This window comes from Setaria italica, chromosome I (genome assembly GCF_000263155.2).
Source record: "Setaria italica strain Yugu1 chromosome I, Setaria_italica_v2.0, whole genome shotgun sequence".
Classification (NCBI taxonomy): Eukaryota; Viridiplantae; Streptophyta; class Magnoliopsida; order Poales; family Poaceae; genus Setaria; species Setaria italica.
Window position 1 is genome coordinate 33,872,784 of NC_028450.1, and position 7,468 is coordinate 33,880,251.

The following is a 7,468-nucleotide window of genomic DNA, read 5'->3' on the forward strand; positions in this document are numbered from 1 at the left end:
CGAATTGTCGCGCTGCAACAGAAGGGTTGTAGAATTCATACGTGGGGGCATCTTTTCCTGAGAAGAAGTTGTCCGGTAAGATCCCTGGTTTAATTAACTCATCTGTGAGATCTTCATCGAATCGGCTGGTGGTTGAGTCGAAACAAGGAGGGAGCTCGAAGATTGAGTCATCTCTCCGATAAGGGAACCAGATGGTTACATCTTCATTGAAGCCATTGTAGAAGCACCGAAAGTATTCGGCCACCTTGGCCGCAGAATACGAGCAACCAGTAAAGGCCGAGGCCGCTTCACCAAAGGACATACACCGGCGTCGGACAGTGAGGTTCTCTTCTGATTCAACGCTGGGGAAAGTCATATTTTCCACTCGCTGCTGAGAAATCTCACTCATATACAAGTTCAGCCACAAGTTAACAAACCACCAGGGTCCACCTGGGTTTCCAATCGGCTCCCCTTGGGATAGCTTGATACCGATTTGATGAAGCATGTGGTAAACTGCTCCCAGTAAGTGCTTTCCGAGAGGAACCGAATTCCCTATTGATAGTGCTTCGGCCAGAGCCTGGGTATTGGTAGATGGACCGGCTGCTCTCCCACAGAAGAAGTGCTTCTCTAGCCACATCATCAGGAAGGCCGTATACTCTCTGTTCTCGACAGATCCGGCCCTTTTGTTGCATCTAATGAAGCCCTTCCACCCGCCGATTCCCCTTGTGTCCAGCCGATGTGATGTTGCGGCTATAAGGCGGAAAGTAGTGTCCGGGGAAGTGATGTCCAGACCGGTCAGCAAGACAACATCGGCCAATGTGGGGGTCATGGGTCCGTGTCCAAACAAGAATGCGTTGAGAGCATCAGACCAAAAGTAAGAAGCTGCCATCACTAATGGTTCATTCCATTCCATTTGGGACAGGGATAGGTCAATGCATTGGCCAATTTTGAGCTCATCCCATTGGAGCTTCTTGGAGGCGGCTATCCGCTGGTACCATTCCAGGGGTTTCGTTCGGCCAAGACCTAAAGGTACCCGACCATTGATCTAGGTCCATGGTTGATTGTTTGAAGTGGATCCTATGAGTTTCCAAGTTGATCAGGTCGGTAGGATCTGGGTTCCCCATGGGCTCGAGGCAGATAAGGCCGAGACTTTCTGTGAGGCGAATGGTGATGCGATGCCTAACTGCCTAAAAAGGAAAAGGGGGTGTGAGGGTAAGAATTAGATCTAAGATAAATGCACTACCGATAAGGGAAGTCGGTAATAACCTCCAGAATGAAGCTCCTCGTAATCGGCGGAGTCGCCGATGCAGCTGCAGAGGATGAAGCCGCCAATGGGATCTCGATAGAGGCTTTAGCTTTCGCCGATGGAGCTCCTTCTTCCGTCAATGGAGTCGCCACCGTCGCTACTGGAATCTCCGCCGAAAGCGCCATTTCTGGACCTTCGCGCGTTGGTGAGGTGCCTGAAGGTGCCGCCATTGGAAAAGTAGAGAAGAATGCGAAGAGAAGGAGGAGCTGGGGAATTTGAGGATTGAGGAAAGTATTGGAGGAAGAAGAAGGCCTGTGCGCTGGAGAAGAAGGACGTGAGCTCGTAAGGAGTACGAGATGTGCTGATATTTAAAGAAGGTCTGAGAAGGGGTAAAAATGGAATTTTAACCACGCCGGCGTTTCGAGTTTTTCGGGAGTAGTGGTTGTCGTGGGCGCCCGTTTCGAAAAGATTGCAATCATCAAGTTAGAGACCGCGAAACGGAAGGATGTTTTCGTGGCGTTTGTTTCGGATGTGAAGTTAAAAAGAATTTCGAAGTAAAGACTATGTTTTACTCCGAAACTGGGGGGCATGTGTTGACGCCAGATTTTGACACGTGTAAAATCGGCGTTAAGAGGAGAAAAGATCGGAAGATGCAGCGAGATACAAGGGCGACGATTGGAAATCGGTCGATTGCTGCTACAGTCAAGGATCGGCCAAATGATGCTACAGTCGAGGATCGGCCGATTGATCTTTGGAGTTCCTCCTCGCCCGACCCCAAGGGAGGATCTCCGCCTTGCCTGACCCCTGAGGTTTGGGATCGGACGCGCCCGACCCTCAAGGGAGGATCTCCGCCGCGCCCGACCCCTGAGGCTTGGGATCGGACGCGCCCGACCCTACGAGGGAGGATCTCCGCCTCGTCCGACCTTAGTCCCAAGGGTCGGGATGAGTCTGAACCCTCGACGTGTGGGTCCTGGTCGGTTGCCCCTATGCCAAGGAGATGATTGGCCGATTAGGAGGTTGGAATAGTTGGGCCAATGTGGGCTTAAAAAAGATTATGAAGATGAAGAAGGGGTCAGCCCATGAAGCGCGTGAAAATAGTACGAATCGTACTTGTAAATATTTGTTTTCTGTTTAAATTTAGGGATAGAGTTTTAGTCGGATAAGAGGTTTTTCTGTTTAGATTTAGGGAAAGAGTTCTAGTCGGATAAGGAGTCGTTTGTACGGGGCTATAAATAGCCACCTTTGTAAATCTGTAAACAACAATCAACTCAATACAACAAACTACTTTTTCCTCGTAATTACTTTCAAGCAGGCGACTTCGCCAACACTTTTTCTCTTTTTCCACGAGTTCGTGCGGGTTGGCAGGGCTGCATCAACTTGATCTCCGGCCAATTCTGTAAGTTCCGCTTATCGAGTAATATCTAAGCTTTAACTTCGGGCGCATCGCTGTCGTTTCGTTTAGATTTATTCACCAGTTATCGATATTCACTAGAATTATAGGTTTTACCTGTTGTTCTAGTTTTATCACCAGTTATCCAGCTTGGAATTAGAACCTTCGGCTTTATTATATCTTGCTACTTAATTTACCGTTTTTTCACATAGCCGATCGAATCTGTTCCTAGTGTTGCTATCTTAACGTTGTTTAGATTGCTCTAGTAGTTTTCTCGACAAACGTTACTTGATAATCGGTTGCCTCATAGCCGATTTCCTTCATTACCGCAAATCGGCCAACTCGCTGATAAGCTTTCCTGAGATCGGAACTTTAGCCGATCGCAACCCCTGGGAACTGACACGTTTATTTCCTTGCCAATCAACAGGTCAGATTGGCTGGCACGCCGCGCGAACCGCACCAGGGCAATCACCCGAACAGGAGCTAAGCAGATTCTCCCGGGTCGTGTGTCCGACGCTGGGAATTCGATCAGGTGATTTCTAGCGCCAACAGAAATAAAGGGAACAGAAAATGCCACAAGTGGCACGACCAAACAAGATGGATCTTGCCCGCTAGACATTGACTTCAAAGATTGCCCGGTCACTCACTCATTAATATCCACTTTCTCTCCCCTTCATCTCCTTTGTGGTTTGTTTTCTCTTCGGAGCCAATACAACAATGGGGCTATGCTATTGAAGCGATGAGCCACAACTTGTGGCAAGTAGCTCCATTGCCGGAGGAGACAGCCACATATTATCAAGCGCTATGCTAGCTGGTGCTAATGTCGATGCACGGTGCCTCTAGAGCCAAGATGGATCTTTAGACATCATTGTGCATCTCTTCATTGAATCTTGCAACAACAAACACTGGCACCGATTACCACAACAGCCACAAGTTTCGCTTCTGCCTACCACAACAACCACAAGTTTCGCTTCCACCATCAAATTTATGATGAGATCGCTATGCTTGTTACATGCTTGATTGGTGGATGCCTAACCTAAGTTGAAAGCCCATGTACATCAAATTGAGACATTTAATCAAAATATTTTTACAAACCAATAGAATTTTTAAGATTAATTCAAAAGTGTGCGCAAATTAATGTGAAGTTTTCAAGTTGAAAGTTTGTGTTAATTGTGTGGTAATAGAATTGAAAGTTTGTACTAATCTTATTGAAAGTTTTGTAGTTTGAATTTTTATTAATCAAATTTTTAAGTAATTCATGGTTATATTTTTTTCCTAAAACCAATGAAAAGACATCAGCAGTTGAGTTTGCTTTTGAATGTATACAGTTGGCTAGTTGATATATCTAGTATTCTCTTCATGGGGTTTTTGGTTGCCACATGTTTTGCTTGTGTCATGTTCTGCTGAATGCTGATCATCGATTTGATAGCATGTATGCATGTAGATTATAGTGAGCTTAATTACTTGATCTCGAACTAACAGCGATGATAATTGTTTCTAGTTGTGTGCAGATCGTTTCCCTCGCAAGTCCAGCTCCATTGCACATGTGCTCGGATGGGACATGATGCTGCTCAGTATGACAATTCTTCATCTGACGCTGTGGACGGAGCACTTCACCTTCGCAGAGCTGCACATCAAGATAGTGGACAACGACTGCACGTGCTGTGTGCGGATCAGGCACTCAGGTCGCGACGGTGCTCCCTTCCAACTTTTTTCTCATCCTGGACTTCGATTGTTTTTGTATTGATAGTCCATCCAGTTGAATGCTGTTGAACTGTAATTTAATCTATTGCCAAGAGAATGTAATTTTCCAACTTAATTGAGCTACAAAACTTTGGTCCTGACATTACAGCTGCAGACATGATATAGCTGAATACTATGAACGATACCTTATCTAAGAAATGTATGCTTATTTCTGCATTCTCTTTCTCAAGTCTAGACTGAAGCTCCTAAATAATTCTGCAATTCTTATACCACTTTAGCAATTTCAAATAATATAACATCCCACATTGTTGACCTTTGTGCCCATAGTCTATACCATCCAATGGTCAGTTTCTAGCTGGGGTTGTTTGGCTGATGTAATTGAAATAGCTAGTCTGTGATCTATCTAGTGCATGCTTACTTATAAATAAGCCTATCTTATGGGAAGAATTAACCCTTCTCCAGATAATGTTGGTGCTCAAATTGTCTTAGTTTCAAAATTATTTGCCACCAAATGTATTTGGTCTTCTCGTAGCTGATTGAATGCTCTCCATATAGCTAGGCACTTCAATAATAACCATCTCAATGGATCTTTTCCTCGTGAACTGTCGCTTTTGAGGAATCTACAGTCCCTGTAAGTATGCCTTATGTCCCTTTGTTTTTCATTAAGTAACCATCTATGTTAGGCAGAGCCAATTTGGAGAAAGACTAACTAGTCATATGGCTGCTTATGCAGGTGGATGTTTGATAATTACATCGAGGGGTCTATTCCAGAATTTATTCAGAATTTAACCAACCTCACAGACTTGTACGCATAACCACTTGGCGTCTTGTTGTTAGGTACAACTCTTCCTTCTTTCCATTTTTTTGAGAGCTAATGTTGTGATCCTGCCGAGAGAATATACGGGATGAAACTTCAAGGACCTATTCCAAATTTTTTTTCTAATTTGATCAACCTAGAACACCTGTAAGTCACTCTCATGGTTACTTGTATTAAAAAAAATCCTCCATTTTTTTTAAATTTCCATTCGGTGGTAAATATTGGAGAAAATATTGTTATCATTCAGTAGAAGCCTTCAATCTGATTTTTTCATATCGATATGCAGCATTTACTGCCAACTTTGATTGGGATTTGTTTACAGGATGCTTGGTGATCTTGAGGAAAGCATTCTTCTTTTGATTTCATAGCAAATTGGGCAAACCTTTCAACATTGTAATGTCAAGTGTCACCATCTCCTAGTGAATTATAGTCTAGTCTAGTTATTAATGCAATTACTTAATTTTTGCTTTATTTTTATTGTGCAGATCTCTGAGAAAATGTGGGCTCACAACTCAGCTTCCTAATACTCTCCCAACCTTGCCCAAGTTAAAGTACCTGAGAGTTTTTAAATAAATTTTTTTAGTAAAATACTTTTGCTTACTTATGCTAAAATAGTAATACTCCCTCCATTCCAAATTGTACGTCATTTTGACTTTTCTAGGAGCATAGTTTTTACTATTCACCTAGATATATACTATGTCTAGATGCATACAAACACTTCTGAACTAGAAAAGCCAAAACGACCTACAATTTGGAACGGAGGGAGTAGAACTTAGTATTGATATAATCTTTTAACACAGCTGTTACTCAATAGGATGCATTTTGGTGTTATTGCATTTGTGAATTCTTTTGTGGTTTGTCAATTTCAAATGGATAATGGTATCAACAAATTTTATGCATACCCCTCTTCTAGCTTCTATTATGCCGGTGGATAAGTTAGTTAGAAAATAAGTTGGATGATCTTGATTCTTCAACTTAAACAACGAAAATAGCAAAGCCTTTGTCCCAATGAAGTTGGGGTGGACTAAGCTTGTGCAACTTAAAATTTAAAATTCTTTTCTCAAAGAGGGGAATACCTGGTACTTGTAAGGATTTCATGTATCATACCAAGCTCCAGCATTTTATCATTGTCTTAGCTTTGCTATAAATCCACTGGTTGAAGTTATCCAATATTTTAATATGAGTAAAGTGCACTAACAGTCCTAAACTTGTTCAAGGATGCCAACTAGTTTCCCAAACTGCTAATATACTGTTTTATGTCTCTGAACTTGCTAAGTGTGTCACTCGAGATCCAAATTTTGCTAAATAGTGTGTAACTACCCACGTGGCATGCTAGCAAACCAATGGCAACGACACATCTCTCTCCTCATCTCCCATGAACTGAGCAATACTTTTGAGATGGCAAGTAGAAAGATGAACATTAATTAGGGAGGTTTGGACCTTGAGTGATACACTTAGTAAGTTGAGGAACCTAAATTTGCAACTTAATAGTTCACGGACCTAGGTTAATGAAATGATCTTGATGTCGCCTAGAGGGGGGTGAATAGGCGTAACCTAAAATTATCACAGCTTAAAACAAGTTTATCAGTGATATACGAAGATTCTGGAGAATATTCCAGAGATTCCGTAACTTGCAGAATTTTCGAAGAAGTCTACGGATTCTCCGAAGGTTACTTAATGCAGCGGAATAAAACTCTCTCTGCTAAAAACTGGAACCTCCGGTTTCCAAAACCGGAACTTCCAGTTTTGGCTCGTCCAGAGAGAACCCCCACACTTAGAGTGATGAACGAGCTTGAAAGGATCTAGGATGTCGACTAGAGGCTGAAAATTTTTACACTTTCAAACAAGCTTATCAACAACTTCCAGAAATTTTCGAAAATTGTTCCAGAAATTTCCGAAGGTTCGGAAATTTCCGGAGAAATCTTTGGATATTTTCGGACTTTGAAAGAAAACAACTACAACCTCAAGATAAACTTGCTGAAAAGTAAATCGGCGAATATAGGTTGTTCAACAGGTTATTCTAAGCCTTTAATACAAGATAGTATAGCTTCTAACTTGCTAGAAAAGGGATCGAGCACAAACCCTAGAAAAAATATTCTATGCTTGAATATGAATGAAATTAAGAATAACAAGCACAAGAGACACAAGGATTTGTTTTTCGGAGTTCAGCTTCACACCTTGATGCCTACGTCTCCGTTGAGGACCAACGAAGGATGAACTTTTCACTCTTAAGCCACTTTCCTCCCTCTAGCGACCACAAAGATCGAGCTAAAGTCACTTACTCAATCGTCGGGGCAATACAAACTTCCTGAGGCAGCCACAAAGCTTGGAT